The sequence below is a fragment of the Eleutherodactylus coqui genome, chromosome 8 (genome assembly GCF_035609145.1).
Source record: "Eleutherodactylus coqui strain aEleCoq1 chromosome 8, aEleCoq1.hap1, whole genome shotgun sequence".
In the NCBI taxonomy this organism is placed as follows: domain Eukaryota; kingdom Metazoa; phylum Chordata; class Amphibia; order Anura; family Eleutherodactylidae; genus Eleutherodactylus; species Eleutherodactylus coqui.
The window spans coordinates 80,188,337-80,211,063 of NC_089844.1; the positions used below are offsets into that span (position 1 = coordinate 80,188,337).

The 22,727-nt window shown below is 42.5% G+C and overlaps 1 protein-coding gene across 2 annotated transcripts in view; it reads right to left on the reverse strand.

Annotated features, from left to right (window-relative positions):
- XIRP2 (xin actin binding repeat containing 2) overlaps positions 1 to 22,727 on the reverse strand; it is a 190,051-nt gene that overhangs the window by 117,548 nt on the left and 49,776 nt on the right. Inside the window, exon 1 of one of the 2 annotated variants that reach the window (XM_066575912.1) lies at positions 18,890 to 19,064. The exons of the other annotated variant lie outside the window; for it this stretch is intronic. The gene's annotated coding sequence lies outside the window, so the exon portion shown is untranslated. Of the gene's footprint in view, positions 1 to 18,889; positions 19,065 to 22,727 lie in introns of those variants that run through there. 2 annotated transcript variants of the gene reach the window in all.

A 22,727-nucleotide genomic window follows, 5' to 3' on the forward strand; every position in this document is an offset into this window, starting at 1 on the left:
TTTCTATTATTTGAATGGAATGTTTTGTATCTATTATTTGGATTGAATGTTTTGTGTTAGATGTTTTTTTGGATGTTTACTGAAATAAGTTTTCTACAAGATCTTTTCTAGTGAATATTTAGCACAAAAATTGCCCGGAGGTCAAGTCAAAGACATCTAGTACCTCTCTTGACTGCTTGAATCAATAACTAAGCACAGGATATAAAGCAAGTGCTGGAGATCATAAATAGATTTCCTAGTAAATGTATTGTTTGTTGGTTCTAGAAAGCAAGTATTACAATATCTCCAGACTTCTTGTACTGCATATTGCATCATCCATTTTTGTGAGGGTACATTTATTACCATAGGGGGCTGACAATTGTTAGATTCTATCCAAATATAAAAAGGTTATCCAGGCAGAAAAAAATGAAACAGCTTGGAGTGTGGCATAAACATAAAAGAAAGAATACTCATCTCACCCGAATCCCTGATGCTTCCACACCAACTATGCCCAATTCCCCACTAGTCTTCACTTCTGGCTGCAGCTGCAATTAGATTCCTACAATGGGATATGTGACTACTGCAGCTAATCACCAGCTAAAGTGCTTACAGGTCCCTGTTATTGATGAGGCCATGGCTGGGGAATAGCAGGGGACTGGAGAGTGGGTGAGTACAAGTATGGCTTCTTTTATGTTTGTGCAGTACTCTGAGCTGTTTTCAACATTTTTTTTCTAACAACGAGTCATACCTCTCCTGACTCTTCACTTATTCCCTGCCAACATACTGTTTACATGCTGCAGCAGCTTGTGTACAGGAAGTCATCTGCTGCGGCAGTCAATAACAAGACTCAGCGATTGCTGCTACAGCCTGCAACATCCTCTACACAGGCTACTGCAGCCTGTAAACAATATGTCGGAGGGGAGACCCAGAGTTGTCGACAGGGGAAGTACAGGGAGGGGGAGAGGTGAATATGAGCTTATTTATTATTTTTTGAAAAGGGTAACACATTTAAAAAATATATATTTTATCTCAGCTGCTCCATGAAGGTCCTCTCATCACTGAACACTGTGACAGCACTGTCACAGTGTTCATTAATGAGGGGACTGCAGCGGGCACAAAAGAATATCCTGCCACAGCTGTCACAGCTATGACAGAGGATCGCGATGCTCTTCCATTGTTTTTAATGGGGCGGCGCAGCTGCTGCCCCATTGAAAGCAATGGTATGCAGGTAACCGCCGCTGTTGCTCATTGAATTCAAGGAACGGATGAGCGCTGCCTCTGATTGGCTGAGCGCTGTGAGCAATCAGAGGCAGCGCACAGCTGTCATTCAATTGCTGAGCACTGCTTCTGATTGGTCATAGCGCTCAGCCAATCAGAGGCAGCGTTTTATGGAGGCGGGGATTTTAAAATCCCCGGCCAGAAGAAATTGCTGAAGAATACAGTCGGGGAGCCAGAGAGAAGAAGCACCAGAGCCCCGACAGCACTGCTAGTTGATATATTAATTTTTGTTTTCATTATGCTAGGGCTTATTTTCAGTGAAGGGCTTACATTTCAAGCCCTTTCCCGAAAATCACTGCAGGGGCTGCCTGCATCCTATTGCTGTGACAGCTGTGGCAGGGGACTCTTTCATCCCCACAGGGAGTCCCATCATCACTGAACATTGTAACAGTGCTGTCACAGTGTTCAGTGATGAGGGGACTCCCCACAGGGATTCTTTACGCGCACCATGGACCTTACCGGTGCACACATGTCCTATCTTTTGCAGGTGCGAGTATTTTGTGCCTCTTAAAAAAACGGACATATTAACACATCATAGGAAACCAATGGTTCTAATAGACGTGCTTTTTTTGCACACATAGACACGACCTTAAGCACAGATAAACAGGCATACCAATTTTTGCAAAAAAAATTATCAGATTGCAATCTCTGCTTGGGAGGAGGAGAAACTTTGGTTCCTGGAGGCATGGGAAGGATGGCAAGGAATCTGCTACACAAATGGGAGGCCATAGTGAGGATTCCAGTTCACTGTAATGGTCTGCTGTAACAGCACTCAGAAGCACAAACCGTTTTTGGCTTCTCTGATGCTAAAAAAAGGACAATACACTTAATAAAACTTTGTAGCCACTCAAAAACTTTTCTCCCAAGACATGCTCCCTAGTCGCACTGCACCCTTTCAACAAAGCGCCTTGCCATTTCAGCCTCTGGCCTTCAGTTTTAAAAGTATTGAGATACTAAAAGTAGAAATAGTACAATAGTATGTGATAGATCAAATACATGTAATACAAGCAGGGATAAACCCTGTTACAACATGGCCAAAAGGGACACACAGCAACAAGATGCCTTTGTTTTATGTTCTGCATTTTGTACAACATTTCCATAAAGTGCAGCTTCACTGTAACTTCATTGTTAGAGAAACTGCATTTCCTACATCAAATGTGTCAAACATAAGGCCTGCTGTCCAGATCAGGCCCACCACCTCATTTTATGTGGCCGGCCATGCAGCATTTCACTCACCCAGCCTGCAGGTCTGGTCCGATGGCAGTAGTGCAGTCTAATCACTGACCTCTCTTCCCTGGCATTGTGTGCGCCATCCTGTAGGCAGTGGTCACAGACTCTGCACTGCCATCGCTTGACCGGACCTGCAGGCTGGGTAAGTGGAATGCCGATAGGGATGCTGTCCGACTCAAGGCCAATAGGGAGGTTGCTATTACTATTGTGGATACTGTGGTGAACACTTACTACTGGGGCCAAAATAGAGGGCATCATTGCTACTGGAGCCACTATTGAGGGCACTACTACTACTGGGACCACCTATATAGGGAACTCTTACTACTGGGACTACTATGGCAGTCACTAGTACTACTAGGGCCACTGATATAAGGGACTCTTACTACTGGAGCGACGATGAGGTACCCTATTACTACTGGGGCCACTATGGGGCTCACTATTAACCCCTTCATGACATGGCCTATTTTGGGCTTAAGGACGCAACAATTTTTGGCGGATTTTCTTCTCCGTTTATCAAAAGTCATAACTTTTTTATTTTTCCGTCGACGCGGCCGTATGAGGGCTTGTTTTTTGCGTGGTGAACTGTAGTTTTTATCGGCGCCACTTTTGGGTACATAGATTATATTGTAAAACTTTTTTTTTTTTTTTAATGATAGCAGGGAGAGAAAACGCATCAATTCTGCCATAGATTTTTTTAAATTTTTTTTACAGCGTTAATTATGCAGCATAAATGAGACATTCCATTTTTTCTGCGGACCGGTACGGTTACAACGATACCAAAATTCTTACATTTTTTTAGGTTTTCCCACTTTTTCTTGGAAATCTTTTTTTTTTTTTCTAAATTGCTGCATTCAAAGTCCTGTAACTTTTTTATTTTTTGATGTACAGCGCTCTGTGAGGGCTTATTTTTTGCAAGACAAGCTGTAGTTTTTATTGGTACCATTTTGGGGTACACATGGCTTTTTTGATCACTTTTTTTGCGTTTTTAGTGAGGCAAAAATGCTAAAAATTAGCATTTTGCCTCAGTTTTTTAGCGGTTTTTTTAGCGTTTTATTTTCCGTGCACAGTCAAAAGCATGTGCACCTTATTGTACGTGTCGTTACTGATGCGACAATACCAAATATGTGGGATTTTATTTTTTTTTTACCTTTTTTCATGCTAATTTGAGAAAAAGCATAAAAAAATGTTTTTTTTTACTCTTTTTTTAATTCTTTTTTTAATCTTTGTTTTTTTTACACTGTTTGTGTCCCTCTGAGGGACTTTAACCACTGCCCTGATGATCGCTGTCATAAGGCATGGCAGAGCTGCTGCTCTGCCATGCCTTATCACTTATACAGCGGTCTCAGGCATAGGCAATACAGGACGCCAGTGCCTGGCGTCCTGTTGCCATGGTGACAGGCCGGGCTCTCGCGATGACATCGCGAGTTCCGGCCGGAGACACAGAGGGAGCCGCGCTCCCTCTGTAAATTCTTTCCCTGCTGCGATCTACTTAGATCGCGGCAGGGAAGGGGTTAACAGCGGGGGGCACATCTCCGATGCCCCCCGCTGTTGCAGCGGGACGCCAGCTGTGACTGACACTCGGCTCCCGCTGTGGGATAGCGCGGGATCATATGTGATCCCGCGCTATCCCCAGGACGTAAGTTTACGTCCTGTTGCGGGAAGTACCAGGCTGCCAGGACGTAAACTTACGCCCTGCAGCGGGAAGGGGTTAATACTGAGGCCACTATGGGTGTCAATATTACTGCGGCCACTATGGGGGTCATAATTAAGGCTCGTTCACATGAACACAAGAGAATTACAGTCACACAAATACACTGCGTATTTGTGCAACTGAAAATCAGTTACAACCGCATTTTTTGACAAGCCCTTACTACAGAGTCTTACAATTGCAATCGGCCCTTTGAATGCAGCCATATGGCCGACGTGGCCCTTGGTGAAAATGAGTTTGACACCCCTGCTCCAGATTATAAGCACGCTACATATATAGACATAAATTAAAATTGTATATATTTTATAGTGGAATGCAATAATGAGCCGATTTCAAGGGTCATTCGCGTTCAACATGGTTTTCCTCCAACGACACATTCTGCAACCTGATTTTCTTCACTCTGTTGCCTGGATCATATGTACATTAACCATTCACTGATGTTTTATGCAAAGTAGTTCCAAGAGTATTTCCCATAGAAGAGCTACTCTATAATTAAAGTTACAAGTGGTTGACTTCTAGAATAAGAAGAAGAAAATGTGCCAGATATTAAATGTTCATGTCCCATATATATTGTATAGGCTTACTCTGCCCTACTGGATATGTTTGAGCTCTATTTAGGACTTGCTGCTGACATACATGCACGTAAAAGAAGACACTTATATCAGAGATTAGAGGAATTTGGAAGCAAGTAATACAGATCCTTTAATGCGCAAAGTGGCCAGCTGTTCCTGTATATCTCAGTGTGCTTGTCCTGGGACCCGGCTCGGAAAAGTTAGAGTTCAGCTAGGGATAAAGATCTGAGCTCCACTTGTACAAGTGCTATTTGCTTCACGACAAAATGCTAGTGCTGAGGATGTAGTTAGCAATCTTGCACCCCGGAGGGGAGGCCCATAACAAGTTATTACCCTAATACAAGTTTATAGCAGGATTGGGGGCTCTCCTAATGTATCTCTCAGTAAATACTTATCTTCTCCATGCATTAACAAGATTTTCTTAGCCCTCTCCAACATTCTGTTCGCCTGTTCATGGATGTAAAACAAATTGGTATCACTGAATCTATTATATTACTTGATTAGTCCCACACGGTAAGTGCCATCAGAAAACAAAAAAATACATAATGCCAGAATTGTGCTTTTTCAGTCACCCTATCTCCAAAAAAAATAAAATAATTGATCAAAATAGTTGAATATGCCCCAAAATAGTACAAAATAAACTACAAGTTGCCCACAAAAAATGAGCCCCTGCACAGCCCCATTAATGTAGAAATAAAAGGCAGAAAGCTATTTTCTTTGAAAGGTACTTTTGTAAGTAGAACTCCATAAAAAGTATAAAAATCTGGTATTGCTGTATCTGACCTACAGAATAAAGATGTAATTTTTAACCCCTAAGGACACCCACTTAAAAAAATCATAACTCTTTCATTTATCCATCAGAGTTGTTGTCTGACAGCTTGTTTTTTGCGGGATGACTTGTATTTTTCAATGGTACTATTTAATGTAACAAGTAATGCACTGAAAAACTTGGAGTGAAATGGAAAAAAAACTACCCCCCCCCCCATCTTCGGTTAGGGGGGGGGGGTCTTATTTTTAACATATTTGTGTCAGGGCTCTTTTTTTAAGGACTTCGAGTAGTTTCTATTGGCAGCATTTTGGCGTACATGTGGGTTTTTCTATCGCTTTTTATTACAGTTTTTCTTAGAGAATGCTTACCTACAAGGTAAATAATGCATTACTTTTGATAGATCAAACGTTTATGGATGCAGCGATACCAAATGTTTTTTTTTCTATTTAGATTTTTTTATAATAAATATGGAAAATCCTTTTTTTAACAACTTTTATTACCTTTTATTTGTTAAATACTTCTTAATAAAACTTTTTTTAACTGAATTTAACACTTTTTTTAATCCACAAAGGGGACAAGAACTTGCAATAGTTTGATCCCTCCTGCAATATCATATAATACCACAGTATTGCATTATACCACAATCTGACAGCCAATCTATAAAGCCATGCCACAGGCAATTGCAGCCCTGGGGGCTTTTATGAGATCACGGGTGGTTGTTGGGGTCCCCGGAACATTAATTGGGGCATTTAAATGCTGCTGTCAAATTTGACATTTACAGGGTTAGCAACTGTGATCAGCCGTGGTGCTTATCGGAGCTGTTGTGGGTGGATGCTGGCTGTAAGAAACAGCCAGCACTCACTTTGTATGGAGCAGTGTAATAGGTAAATGTGTGTCCTGGAGCATTAAGGGGTTAATTTACCATGTTGAAAATGGGAATAGCAGAACTGCAGAATGTGATCTGGATGCAGGCGAATCAATGACCATCAATCATAGTCTATGGGAGAGCGCATGCATGGTAACCAGAAAAGAGTCAGAGGGTGACAGCATGGGAACCAAGGAGTGGGTGATTATAAAAATACATCCCCTGGCTCCCTATCCCCTCCCCTAACAGCACCATAACTTAATTGATGGTGCTGATAGGGATGGTGATAGGTTCCCTTTATTATTCTTGCAAAGGTCTTACATGACTTTCCTCAGCTAGATCATCTTGTCGTCATGGAGAACTATATGTGGAGCCCATGAATGTGATTACCAAAGGTCAGAAGGGGTTTTGTGTCTCCTTAAGGAGAGCACCCAAAAAGTGTGTGAAGACACTGGAGGGGTGAGTGGGTCACAGGATAGTATAGTGTCTCACCAAGGAGAACTCCCAAAAGGGGTGTGGGGACACCTAGAAGTTGAGTGAGGAGACTTATAAGGCCATGTATGCTCCTCTGGGTAATTTATGCAAATAATGAAGATGGAAAAATACCTTTGTAGCACTACCTTTTCGATGGCAGAATGTGACTCCCTAACAAGTCTTAACAATGATTACCAAGACATACGACTTTCCCGTTAAAATGTTGTAGTAAATTCCATGCGAAATTCTGCAGATGTAACTGCGGATTTTGATGCAGGCAGGTTTTCAGCCATTTTCTATTCTGCATCAAAATCTGCAGATTATTGCGAAATTTACTGCAGCTTAAAGGTCCAGCCTAACTCCGGCCTATATGAATGGTCCCAAAGGGGTTTGTCCACCAATATCAATTAACCACCTATTAATGGGATAGCCGAAAAATATTTGATCGCTTGTTGTTCCACCCCCAGGACTCCCAGGGATGACAAAAATAATGAAGAATTGAAGCATGCATTTCTCTGCTTACTATGCAGTGTGAGCCTTAGGCCTCATTCAGACAAGCATGTTTATGTGCATACATAGATGCGCATAAAACCACAAGTCCTCGTACGTGCCAAAACACGTGTGAATGAAGGTCCGTGCTAATTGCTTTCAATGGGTTCGCTGCTGCTGTCTGTGGCCTCATTGAAAGAATGGGCTGCTGGCAACTTCTGCAGTTATTTTCAGGGAAGGGCTTTAAATATAAGGCCTTCCCTAAAAAACATCCCTAGCATGTGTAAAAAATATATATACTCACCTGTCTGCTGCTGACAGAGCTCAGGCACGTCTAGCCATTTGATCTCCCTGCACTGTCCTGAATTCAATGAATGACCGAGAACTGCCTGTGATTGGCTGAGCACTGTGACCAATCACAGGCAGCGCTCAGCTGTCATTCAATGAATGGCTGAGTGTTGCCTGTGAATGGCTGAGCGCTCAATCAATCAGATACAGCCCTTTCAGCAGGCGGGGATTTTAGATCCGTGCCTGCTGAAAGAGTTTCAGAGCAGTGCAGGGAGACAAGAGGCTAGATGTGCCTGACCCCCGACAGCGGCAGAGAGGTGAGTGTGTATATGTGTATATATATTTATTTATTTATTTATTTTTTTTTTTTACACATGCCAGGGATGAGTTTCAGGCAAGGGCTTATATTTAAAGCACTTGTCTGAAAATCACTGCAGGGGTGGCCTGCATCCCATTGCTTTCAATTGAAAGCAATGGGAGAACATCGTAATTCTCTGCCACAGATGTTACAGCTGTGGCAGAGAATCCTTTACTCCCCGTGGGGAGTGCCATCATTACTGAACACTGTGACAGTGCTGTCAAAGTGCTCAGTGACAAGGGGTCTCCCCACAGGGAATATTTACACGCACCACAGACATATGCAGTGCACGCATGTCCTATCTTTTGCAGGTGGGCGCATTTGCACACATGTAAAACAAGGACATGTGAACACACCATAGGAAACCAATGGTTCTAAATAGATGCGTGGTTTTGTGCGCACATAAACATGCTTATCTGAATGAGCCCTTATACACTGGTGTAGGCAGCGTATGCAATGTTGACCATATGCAATACATTGCGTATGGGAGGCATTTTCATAAGCCACTTCACTATGAAACAGAGGTGATTTTTTTTTTTTAAAGTGTCACTGCGCATGTCCATGTGCATGTGATATGCTGGCACGCACAGTGCACACGCAGCCACGTGTTAAATCTGCCAGCAGACACAGTATTCACAAACACCAGTAAATCACTGCAGGAAGACCTGCAGCGTTTTACCAATAGGACCATGAACATGAGACTTTAAGCGTTGTGGCAAGCGGGTTTCTTGCCTGCAGATTGCCAACCTCAAAGTCAGGAAAAAGGCACACCACATGAGTAGGTAGACTCCAGAAGCAGGAATTTCTTTAAAACTGGCTTTCACCAGCATTTATTCTACTGCACAGCAAAACTTGAACAGCATATCACACACAGTCCATAATTTTAGGGTTCACAAACCCACTGGGCCACCATCCACAGAGGATCTCACTGGTCCAAACAGGACCTCAGGCTTCGAGCCCTTCAGCTCCATTGAGCTGGTACTCTCTGCTCTCCTGACTGTGTGTCACAAACTAGCTCTTTGGTAATGCTTCCTAACACACCCAAAAGGTGTTAACTCTTTGTAGTACCAGAATGCCTGTTTCTATAGCCCTCTGCAGGCAATCCGGTGTACTACAGTCCCACAATGTACAAAAGTAAATTGTTGTGAAATATTCACACTTTACTTTTATACTGTTGTATTAATATTTATTTCCCTCTTACATTCATGGATTTAATCTTAGACATTTTTATAGTAATCTGTTATTTTCATCACCATTTCTTTCCCTCCACTTTTCCTTTTTCGCTCTCCTTTTCCTCATCGCTACCTTCAGCCTATATCCCAGCTGTATCGATGAAGAGGCCACTTGTCTTAAAATGCATTTATTGCTTGTGTTTATGCAATAAGGAACATTTACCCTTACAGATTAGTTAGAAGTAGAGATGAGCGAGTATACTCGCTAAGGCACATTACTCGAGCGAGTAGTGCCTTAGCCGAGTATCTCCTCACTCGTATCTAAAGATTCGGGGGCCAGCGCGGGTGACAGGTGAGTTGCGGCAGGGAGCAGGGGGGCTGGGGGAGGGAGAGAGAGATCTCCCCTCCGTTCCTCCCCCGCTCTACCCCGCCGCCCCCCGAATCTTTAGAGATGAGCGGGGAAATACTCGGCTAAGGCACTACTCGCTCAAGTAATGTGCCTTAGTGAGTATACTCGCTCATCTCTAGTTAGAAGCACTTTATTGTAAGGCTGCACCATCCATCAGGTTTTTCTGATTAACAAACAAGCTCCATGCCCATCAACCAAGGTGAGACGTCCATCTGGTTGGCAGCACCTTCTTTCAATTTTCATCCCAAATTAATGTTCATGGTTCCATTTGAACCCCACTGAAAGCATTAGGCACCTATCTGGGATTGCTCCACCTATCTTTTTCCTTCATTACACACATGACAAACGAATCCAGCATGGTACCACTGAAGCAAAATAGTATTCTATGGTGATACACGGTAAGTTCGGTTCAGTAGGACTGTGGGAGGTTCAGGTATCCTGGCTGTAACATGTACCATAAAATGCATTAAGGCCTTATGTAATGGGCGCCCAGGAAGGCTTCCACCCTTTCAAATAATCAATGGGATTTAGACCAGTCTTCTGGTTATGAGTCACTGGCAAATCCCACATTAGGATGGGTATCAGGCTGCTTCCTTTCTGGAAATAGTAATGCAATGCAAATACAAATTTAGCTAATGGCATGGCTCTTGCCGCAATAATAACAGTATTCCGACTTTCCTTCGTCCAACGAGCCTGAGCCTGAATGCAGACAGGCAGAACATATTTTATTATTAAACACAGAGCATGTCATTGAGTCTTTACTTTGGCTGATTTAAAAAGTAAGTTTATCCTTCCTGGTTTCATTACTTGTTAAAATATCCAATCCGGAGGAATAAATCACTGTAAACTGCGATAGCTCCATAACCGGTACAGAATAACCTGGTCTACAATTCGGCAGCATGCATATTTTTCTTTACCCTTGACAGTAATCTATGTACATTTGTTCCGCTTCCAGCATTCATTTCGAGCTCATCGTGAAGCAATGTCGCTCCCACAGTCTGTTTCAGTGATAGAAAGAGACTTGGGTTTATATTCTTTGCATAAAAATACAGCGGCCAAAGTAAATATGTATGTGCCATGTTCTGGGGAATCACCAAGACTAATGACATAAGGTTAGTTTATGCGGGACAGGTCCTTGCTACATTCCCCGTCAGTTCTTTAGGCAAAACTCCTTTTGTGCTTTTTTTGTGCATTAACACACAAGAGAATTTAGAGTTGTAGGAAAGTTGAGGTTGCAGAGAATGATATGTATGGTTTTGTATAACAGGGAGCATACGGCGACGGTTTTGGATGGCGTCGGCTTCGGGTTATTTTCTTTTTTATGTATATATTTTTATTTTTTTCTGTAATTTGTTTTTACTTATTTATATAATTATTTTTTTTACCATCTTTGTCCCCCGTGACTTCATATAAGACCTATGGGAGACATTCATGCCCATTTCATGCCCATAATATGACTCTTATGTCCATTTTCTACCTCCTTGTTCTCTAAAAATGCAGCTCCTCTTTGGAGGAAGGTCCTGTGTATATTTTCACTAACCTGTAGCAAATGGATGGTGCAATCAGGTCAAGTGCCCCCTCTCTTCTGAGAACAATTGCATAGTCTGCATCTAAGGTACATCGGCGCTTGATTTATTCGGACTCACTATGGAACAGTTTAATGTGTGTTTTCATGGGTGCATAGATAAACACAGCAATTGCCTATTATAGCAGTATTAACCCTTTCCAATCCATTGTCTGACGTCTAAAGACATTCCGATTGAAAGCTGTACAGTTTACGATGTCGGATGTACAGATAAGGGTATCCTTACTGTATATTACTGGCCGCTCTGTTGTTGGGGGCCTCTCCAGCATGTCCAATACCACAGTACTGGCTCTAGCCAGCAGATGGCGCCATTGCATAATGGCAGAAAGAGAAAACCCCCTAGGAAACCCTGAATCCAAAATTGGATTGCAAAGGGTTAATAGGATCCCTCACATTAATCACGAGCCAGCATTTGTAAAGTTCAATTCAAGCAGTTCAGCAAATGTTTGCAATTTGATTAGGTCTGAATTAGTTCAAACCAATATGGAAGCTCACCATAACCCCCTAAAACTGGTGAGAGTGTTATACAGGGTCTATCGCTATTAGACAGTGTCATACACCAGCGATCAAGACTAGTCTTGGGCAAATTGAACCAGTAGAACCCTGTTTCAGGTACAGTTTTGCTAAAAATTTAGTTTGGGTTGGTGCCGAACTGAAGTTTTTGCAAAGTTCAATCCAAAACAGAATTCTACTGGTTCAGTTCATTCAATACTAACTATCGTTATGAGCAGGACATATCCACTAATTAGGAAGGGAAGGCAAAGGAAATTTGTATTCCTTGAAGGTTCCTGAAGCTCATCAGAGAATGCAACAGGTCCCATTGGGGGTAACTGCCAGCAAGACTGGATCAAAGTCCTTTGAGTCAACCGGGTAAAATATTCTGTAAAGACCCACCACGAAAATAGACCTTCAAGAACTACCATAAAAAACAGTTTTACAAACGTTTTGTGAAAAAATCTGAAGTTTTTGTGACAGTTTTTCATTAACTCTATTAAGACAAAGCCAGAAGTGGATTCAAAGGGAATGGGAAATATTAAGGAAGGACTTGTACTTCTCCTTCCTCCCAGTTCCATTATTAGTTTCCGCTCAAAAAACTGCATCAAAAACTGCAGTAATATTTTTTCCAAGAAACTCTGCAGGAAACCACCCACAAATGTGCAAATAAGAATTTGGTGCAGTATTCATATATAAAACCTCTATATAGTGCCAAAATAAAAATCATCTTTTGCCCACCCTATAATCTGCCTTTAACTATCAGCGCTTTTAGTTGACCCAGTTGGTGATCAGAGATTCCAAACAGCTCCCACACAAGGAGATAATGGTGTGTCATCTGGGTGTTATGGCAGCCAAGGGCCTTCTGAAGTTGCTCTGGACTGCCACATATTTCTGGCTATTAAGACATGCAGAAGATTACCTGCAGACATACAATATACTGAAATACCGAAGTATTGCAGTATATTGTATATGCAATCAAGCAATTGCAAATCCCCTCTGGGGCCTAAAAAAGGGGAAAAAATAGTTGAATATAAGATTTTTGTATTAATGTAAAAATAAAGGATATTAAAAATAATGAAGAAAAATGTTTTCCCATATTCATAATAAAATCAAAAGCCCTGAAACATAGTGAAAGTTGTAAGAAAAAAAAACACAACTCCAGAATTTCGGGGTTTCTATCACCCTGTCTCCAAGCAAGTATTTAAAAAAATCTATTAGAAAGTCATATGTACTCCATAATAGTACCAATAGAAACCACAGGTCATCCTGCAAAAAACAAGCCTCCACACAACCCCATTAACAGAAATATAAAAAATTTTGGATTGTGGAAGAAAATAATAAATTTTTTAACTATATTTAATTTTTTTAAAGCACTATAGCAAAAAAAAAAAAAATGAAATAAATTTGATGTTGTCGTAATTATACCGACCCATAGAATAAAGTTAACATGTTTTTTTTTTTTTTGCTGCAGTATGTACGCCACAGAAAAGACCCTCACCCCCACAAGATGGCACAGTTGCATTTTATTTTCAATTTAGGCCTCATTCACACTAACGTGTATTTGCACGTACATATGCGCGTGCGAAAAAATGTGCATCTATTGGAACAATTGGTTCCGTATGCTGTGTTTACATGCTCGTGTTTTACAGGCGTGCAAACGCGTGCACCTGCAAAACATAGGACATGTGTGCACCAGGAATGTCTGTGCTGCGCGTAAATATTCCCGCAGGCAGTCCCCTCATCACTGAACACTGTGACAGCACTGTCACAGTGTTCAGTGACAAGGGGACCCCTTGAAGGGAGTAAAGAATCCCCTGCCACAGCTGTGGCAAAGGATCGCAAAGTTCTCCTATTGATTGACTGATGTCGGCATCCCCTGCAGTGATTTTTGGGGAAGGGCTTTAAATATAAGCCCTTCCCTGAAAATCAACCCTAGCTTGTGTAAAAAATAAAAATATATACATACTCACCTGTCCGCCGTTGTGGGGTTCAGGCGCGTCTAGCCCCTTGTCTCCCTGCACTGCTCCAAAGCTCTTTCAGCAAGCCTCCTGAAAGGATTGTGTCTGATTGGCTGAGCGCTCTACCATTCATTGAATTCATTGGGATTTTAAATCCCTATCTGCTGAAGGAGCTTCAGGGCAGTGCAGGGTGACCAAGTGGCTAGATGCTCCAAGCCCCAACAGCAGGGGAGAGGTGAGTATATATATTTTTTATTTTTATACACAAGCTACGGATGATTTTTAGGGAGGGGCTTATATTTAAAGCCCTTTCCCAAAAATCTCTGCAGGGGTTGCCGGCAGCAGCTGCGGCTCCATCGAAAGCAATGCTGCTTCATTCACATGTGTGTTTTTGCACGTATGTGGATGCACGGCTTTGTGCGCACCTATGTATGCACATAAACACACTCATCTGAATGGGTCCTTACTCCACATAAGAAATTAAAATTTCAGTACATCATGTAGTACATTAAATATTAACATTAAAAATGGAACCCTTCTTGCAATAAACAAGCCCTCAGACAACTACATAGACAAAGAATGAGAGAGTTATGATTCCTGAAAGTAAGCAGGAGAATCCAAAAATGAACAAAAATAGCTGTGTCCTTAAGGGGTTAAAATATCCTCTAGGCAGGGACTGCACTTATGTTAGATTTTCAAGAAACGTTTTGAAAAGTCAGACATCAATATTGTTTATTGACAACCTGCTGCCAACATTGTGTAATGGTTGATGGTTGCACCTCTTGGGACTCACCATTTAAGCTGAAGGTTGAGAATAAAAATTCAGTGATAAAAATGTATGAATGAAAACTCTAAATACTTCGGATTCGGCGATAGGAACCATTTTAAAAGGCCCTTCGGAAAATATAAAGCTCAACCTGATTTTTGGAAATTGTCAACTACTCCACCTTTCCCTTGCATGAGTTTTGATAAATCTCCCCCAGTGAATAGTCTGCTGCAGCCACATGTCCCTGATCTGCAAGTCTTTTCTTTCCATTTATGTATCTTTTTGAGGTTTTGGTCTCCCTGCATCATTGGCTTCCGTCCATATCGGAGTCATGACAGCTATGACAGATCAATTATTTAACAGATCCCAACAAACTCTGGGGAATCCACTGACTTATATTTGGGTCCATGAGGTTTTCCTCAAGGTTTTAGCATTTTTGACAGCAGGTCAGATTTTGTTATTCCTGTCATCAAAAAATTCAGAGCAAAACCTAATGCTCTCTTTTATATTTCTCAAAGTTAAAAACAGGACAGAAATCCAAGACGAAAAAGAAATATAATTGAAAGCTTGATTTGTCTCTTTTTGGATCCATACCCAGTTGGCTAAAAACTGCATCCCAATACAATTGTAAACAAGGCTTTATGGGAACATGTACTACAAAAGGAAGCATTTCCAATAGAGATGAGCGAACCTACTCGGCCATGCTCCTTTTTCGCCCGAGCGCCACGATTTTTGAGTACTTCCGTACTTGGGCGAAAGGATTCGGGGGGCGCCGTGGGTGAGTGGGGGGTTGCAGCGGGGAGTGGGGGGGAGAGGGAGAAAGAGAGGGCTGCTACCCCCCACTCCGCTACGCCTCCCCCCGCCCCTCGGCGCCCCCCGAATCTTTTCACCCGAGTACGGAAGTACTCGAAAATCGCGGTGCTCGATCGAGTAATTACTCGAAACGAGTATATTCGCTCATCTCTAATTTCCAACAATAACATTATTAATTGCAGGCTAAGAAGTCTACTAATTAGAGTTGAGCGAACATACTCTGCTGAGCTTGATGCTCGTTCGAGTATTGGCGTACTCGATGGTGCTCATTACTCGAACGAGCATCAAGCCGTGTTTGACCCCGCCCCAGTTTTTGGCTCCTCCCCGCTGTGACGTGCCTGTTTTGGCCCCTCACCGCCGCGACGCAGCGCCCGTGTCAATGGCAAATTTTTTTGGCTAGCTGGCAGGGGGAGAGAGAGAGAGAGACACACACACGAACCTAGAAAAAAAAAAAGACTCGGCACCCGGCGTCCCACATACAAAAATGCTCGAGTCTCCCATTGTAGTCAATGGGGTTCGTTACTAAAGTAGAGCTCTTGAATTTTACGAAAAGCTTGACTCGAATAACGCGGACTCGAGCATTTGGGTGCTCGCTCCTCTCTACTACTAATATATTCTCATTAGTGTTGAATGAACAGAACCAATATAACCCTGTTTCAGGTTGAACCTTGCTAAAAGTTTAGTTCGGGAAGAGCCTGAACCAAGCTTTTAGCAAAGTTCTACCCGAAACAGGGTTTAATTGTTTGGTCCACTCAACATTAGTCCTGAATACTAGTACATAACAGTATCTAAGAGCCAAAAAAGTCCTGTATAACACTCTCAGAGGGCTTTTAGACAATGTTATACACCAGTTTCACTGATTTTTGTGAAGTTTCAGTTCAGTTCAAACTATTTCGGACCAAACCAAACTTTTAGCAAAAGTTCAGCGAACTGGCTGACCCAAACTTTTCAAAAGTTCTCTCATCACTAATTCTCATACATTCACCAAAGCTGAATCTATGACTTAAGACCAAATTCTTAAATGCAAAGACACTAGTCTGGGGAAGATTTATCAACAGTGGTGTAGGATGCATGATTTTACAAGTCAGCAACTTTTGTGTAATCAGCATGATGAATTAGTCACAAGCTGCTAGGTATATTAGACACTTTGCCTTATCTTACATTGGTAATTTGCACTAAAAATGGCGCACATTTGATACATTTGAGATCATTTCATTACACTCCTTTTTCTGGGTACCATTCAAAACCGTTGAAGTGGGTGTAAAATATCTAAAACATATAGGGGAATATATATTAAGACTTGAATGTTCGTTTTCTCACATACAGAAGTCACAAATTATGATTCATGTCAAAATTTGCAACTTTCGGCCTTGCAATTTGCATCCGGTGGGTGAGAGTCACCTCTGTCCACACTTCGGCTACTTTTCTATGTGCCTTTTTTTGTGTTTTGTCCTATACCCCTGCTGGGGAAATAAATTATCTATATTGGCAACAGTCAAAAGCATGGAGGTTTTCACTGCTTAGGCAGCTCTCTTCTTTCTTTGGGACCATTATCCCTTCATTTATTAGTGTTGGGGTCTCTCTCGCTGCCACCTGAATCCTTGGAGTACCACAGAACCAGGAGTGACTTCCACTGTCTTACAAGCGCACAAGGACTGCAGGCATTGAGTGGGTAAATCCCTATCTATAGGTGTCCCTGCTCAGTGCCAGGTGAGTCTACACCTCCTAATGGAGTGATTTACATCTATATTTATTTTTAAAAAGATCTTCTTGGCGCTTTCCTGCATATTCTATACACAATAGGCCCACGAGGATCTGGCCCTAGCCAGGTTTAGAAGTGGCCAGTAGCATACAGAAAGGTCCAAAAGTCCCAAATTTTACAACAAATAGGGAACATGCAAAAATTTGCAACTTTTATACTCCATTAAACTTGCATAAACACCTTGATTCAGGCACCCCTCCACTTTTTGGACAAAATTCTGTCTCTGGACCTGAGGGTGAAGGAGGTTATACCAGTTGTAAATGATCTTTTTAGCTGTCCCTCCATTCAACCAGTTCCATGTGCTGTTTTCAGGCAGCCGGGAGGGCTTACACTACCAGTGCACTATGTGTAATTAGGTAGTCTAAAGGCCCCCGAAAATATTACTCAAAACCAACGGAGAGACCGCCAAGACTACGGGTAATACATCATCTACGGGTAATACAGTCCCCTACACGTCCAGGAAAGGAATTTAGCCCTGAAACAAGATGATCAATGCAAAAAATAGGTGTAGTATAGTCAAGCAACATTTCGGCAGTATAGCCCTTTATCAGGCCAAGAGTTAACACATCAGTGTGTCATTGAACAATAACAGTACAATTTCAGAGGGGTTAGTGGTTGTGTCTCCAGTGTCGACCTTAGGTCCCTTTTCACACTCCACCAGTTTTGCCTGGTAGATTCAACCATCAGCCCCTCCAGAATTGTACTTCTATTATTGTACCCTGGACTCTGGGGTTTTTGCTCTTGTCTTGATAAAGGGCTATACTGCCCAAAACATTGCTTGGATATACTCTGAACATTTGATACATCTGTAAGAAAAGCAAAACTTTTGCAAATTCAAGAAGTGTGTGCAATCCTTTTTTTAAAATTTTCTGTGCAAGGAAGCTGTAAGGCTTTACTTGCAGTCTATGCAGATGCATTACTGAGCTGGAAGATCACATGGAGCCACAATATAGTAGTTTTCACGCAGGGTCGGCTCCAGATTTATGTGGGCCCTCGGGCGATAGAATCTCAGTGGGCCCCTGTTTTTATTTTTGCGTTGGCCATGATAGAAGGGCACTTATAATAAGCCGACAGCCAACACCTCAATGATGATGTCACCGATGTTTGCATGCCACCTTTTGCCCCCTTCACATGCCACCTTTTGCCCCCTGTACATGCCCCCTAATACCTCCTTTACATGCCAAATTTTCCGGCCTTTATATGCCCCTTTTGCCCTTTTTACATGCCACCTTTTTACCCCTTTTACATTACATTGTCCCCCCTATAAATATAAGTAGTCTGTGCCACTTTTTCCCGCTGACCCTTGGGTTGGGCAATCAGGTGACACACACAAGATAGCTGTGGACATTCCCGTCCTCACTAACGCATCGATCGGGAATGGCCTGCAGTGATCACATGCGTGTCATATAATTGTCCAACCCGAAACTCAGCATCACAGACTACAACTGCCAGAGAGCGACATAGGAGGTGTGTATGTACTTTTTTAATTTTATGAATCTGACTAAATAAAACTGAAATCAGGGGCCCGACTGCTATGCTGACCCAGCAGCCCCTCCTGGACCCTTGTGGCCTGTGGGCTCCCCAGACACAGTGTGACCCGACACCTGCCCGGATTTGCCAGGTGCTAGCACCAGCCCTGTATTCACATGCCCTTACAATAAGGGACTTTTAAAAAACATCATGCAAAAAAGTTTAAGGCAAAAAACAAAAACCTGTTAAAATAAGTATAGCCACAGTTTACTCTTCACACTGATGTATTTTAATAGATCACTTACTTTATAAGTATAACTATGCAGACATTGCAACTAATGATAACTTTTTTGATTGAGTATCTCCATCCTCAGCCGACCTCAGTGCTCAGTACAGACAGTATATACAGTGATAACCACTGCAATAATGTAATAAAAGCAAACACATACCTTCTATCCTGTATATCAGTAACACCCAACGTGCTGGTAAGACGCAATGTGTCTACGTGAACATCCAGCTCCTCCTCTGGCACTTTCTTTGATTTTGGCTAATAATTAGGTGTATAGAATAATTCCCAGTCCCCGTTATATTACAGTAAGCCTGTGGAGACCAGCTCCACACTCAGTGCTTGTTCCTTCTCAGACATGCGTTAATGGTGACAGCTGATTTTATTTTTGCTTCCATGTAAAAGGTGGACCCTGGGGGGCTATTTTTAGGGCCTGAGTCCTGTTTAGCCCAGAGCCAGACTTAATTAATGTCTGTAGAAACTAGTTAGGAAAGAAGTTGAAAACTTTCCAGACAGCAAAAAAAAAAAAATCTTTACACTTTTATCTCTTTTTGTATCTCTTTTAATCATCTACAGCATTTGCTAGCTTTATGGTTGGAATCCAAGCAGAACAGTAATGATACTGTATGTGGCCAGGAGAAGACGGGGACACGGTTCTACTCAGCTACATATCTGTGCTGCTGGCAAATTTGTGATTGGGAGGTAAATTAATCTCGCGAGCTCAGGTATCACACATTGATTTTATACAGCAGTATTTGGTGCTGGTTTATATAGCTGTTAAGTGTTGCAGATTTCTTGGTAAGCATAGCTGTCAGTTAATATCACGCTAACTAAACATGAGTCGGTGACAAATGTCTTAAAGGGGACCGATCACCAGTCCTGCAATGTCGGTTTTAGTAAATAGTTGTATTCCTCATAATGAAAGAATTCTAGATCAGCTTTTCTTATAACTCTAGGTTGGACCGTTCCTCTGTTGCCCCTCCTGGAAATCTATGAATAAATTGACTAATGTGTGTTAGTAGTTTGGGGGGGGGGGGGGGTAGTCTCAGCACATTTTTACTTTATCCAATCTGGGCTGTTAGTATCAGGGCTTCTTTGGATGGATGTATTTGCCCGCGTTTTTACAAAAGTATACACCTGCCATACGCAGAGAATAAAACCCATCGATGTCAATGGGTTCTTTCACGTTTGGCGTGCATTTTGGTCATGTTAAAAAAGGAGGAACTGCATATCTTTCTGGGTATTTGCACAGTTATGGTCCCATAGAAGTCTATGAGAGATGCGAAAATCTGCAATACGCCGCACAATTGCATTAAAAATAGTTCTGCAGCGTTTTACCGGTGTGTGTGATGTCAGCTCTGTCGGCAGAGAGCCGGCTATCACCACATATGGCAGCGAGTGTACTGCATGTGTTTGCGTATCTTATGCACATGGCGTAATGCTGTCTTTTAAAAAAAAAATTCTCCGCTCTGTTTCATAGCGGGGTTACGTAGGAATCAGCGCGCAAATGCAATGTATTGTGTATGGACAGTGGTTGCATACGCTGCTCATACAAGAGTATAGGGCTTACGTTGCGTGGTACGCAGAGAAATACAGTATGCTGCGATCTATTTTTCACACTTATCCACACACAGTATTTATACACTCAGGTGAACAGATCACTGAAAGTCCATTCACTTTCATTGACTCCATTCACTGAGTGTCATGCAGCCGTGCATCGCAGGCTAAGACACACCAAAATCACGGTCATGTAAATGAGCCCTTACAAGGTTATAGAGATGAAGCCTTTGTGATGGAGCAGAATGTTAAGGCAGCAGAAATGCAGTCCTAAGCTCTTGTTCACAACCTGAAGGTCGTTAAATCCCCGCATGGTTCAGGTAGCCGGTTCAAGGTTGACTCAGCCATTCATCCTTCTGAGGTCGGTAAAATCAGTACCCAGCTTGGTGCGGGGTAATAAATAAATTACCTGGAACCACCAGAGAATAAATTGGCACTATACAATAACTTTTTTTCTCTCTTTTTTATACATGCAGCTTGCCCTCTGTGGGCAATATGAGGGAAGCACCAAGTGTCGATGATGAAAAAGAATAGAAGATTTTTATTTTTAATTAGGGGGCCCATAATTATATTTTACGAATCACATCTGATTAAATAAAAGTATACCCTTTTAATTAAAGGGGTTGTCCATGAATTGGAACATTTTTACTATTACTGATCTATCCTCAGGATAGATAATGAACAGATGATCAAGTTTGACTTTGTTGGGCTCATAAATTAGCTGATAGGAAGATGCAGGAGAGAAGAGATAAGGGCTGAAAACAAAGTGTCAGTCCAGTCTTAAATAAGAAAGATGGAACAATACCTCTGCAGCACCACCTATTGGCTGACAGCATTCCTGCAAATCAATGTCCGACCCTTTATACGGGTCTTTAGAACAATGATTGAGAATTTGCAGGAATGCTGCTATCCAATAGGTGGCGCTGCAGAGGTATTATTCCATCTGCTTTATTTGCATACATTTCCCAGAAGAGCATGCATGGCCTTATAAGTCTCCTCACTCACCTTCTAGGTGCTCTACTTAAGAAGTGATGTTACCCCAATCTCACTAACGAATCTTTCAGTTTGTGCCAAATAATAGGCGCCACAAACGGCATTGCCTTCCACTTGCCAAGGAGCCACTGAGTTAACCCAGCTCTGCCTGCCCATCTGTAGGCTAAGGCTGGATTCACACGAACGTATATCGGCTCGGTTTTCACGCCGAGCCGATTTACGGCGTCTCTCTCTCTGCAGGGGGGGAGGCTGAAAGAGCCTGGAGCAGTGCTCTGAGCTCCCGCCCCCTCTCTGCCTCCTCTCCGCCCCTCTGCACTATTTGCAAGGGGGAGAGGCGGGATGTGTGTGGGGCTAATTCTCAGAACTTAGCCCCGCCCCATCCCACCTCCTTTCATTGCAAATAGTGCAGAGGGGCGGAGAGGAGGCAGAGAGGGGGCGGGAGCTCAGTTCCTGCTCCTGGCTCTTCCATCCCCCCCCTTCCGATATACGTTCGTGTGAATCCAGCCTAAAACAGACATACTAGCGATATAAGAAAACAGCATTGCCAACCAGAGGTTTATGCTTAGCCCATCTTGCATTATATAGGCCTAGCAATTGCTGACATCATCTTACCAACATGCTCAAACTTGCCGGATGCTGCAGGAACCCGCTGCTGCCAGGATGTGTTGTAAACGAAGCGCTGGAAGGCATGATGCAGCTAATGGGGCAGCAATTATAATGTTGCCAAGCATCAGTGCTTGGGCCAATCTACCAAGCAGTCTTTGGCACCTGGTTAATTCTGCGCGTCTTTAATTCAAAACCACAAGATTCAATTACGCAGTGGGAAAGCTTTCAACTATGGAATTATAAAAATGTCTTGCAGAATTGTTTTTGCAGATTTCTAAAGTCTGCAGAAAAAAACTCAAGAAGTCCTGCAACATGTTCTGCAGAACGCATTCCACAGATAAAAGCACAACAAAATCCATCCGAGTTGACAAAATCTGCGTATTTATTGTGGCAGGGCAGTACACAGAATGGATTGCAGAAGGCTGTAAAGCAGGCATTCTGTGTACTAAATAGGAGGGGCAGCCGTATGGGTGTGTCTGGAGGAGTTAAAACCTCCAGACATGCTGAGCAGTGTTGTGGCGGCTGCTGCTGCTGCAAGACAGAGAGTTGGAGTCCCTGAGAGGTTCCTGTGAGGTTTATGTGAGACAAGCTAATTGTGGCTGGAAGCCGCGATCCTGACAAGAGTTGATGGTCCCTAGGATGACACCCTGCTTGAGAATGATGGACTTTGTGTGTAAGGCACTAGGCCAAGGTTCGCTAGTGCCTAAGTGTTATTTAGTGGCCAGATGGCCAAGAAATATGTTATGATATATACATGTGTACTGTGCCATATAACAACAGTGCGAAGATTATGCTACTCTTTCTGTCTAATATGTTATTGTAAAACACACAGACCGATGGACTCT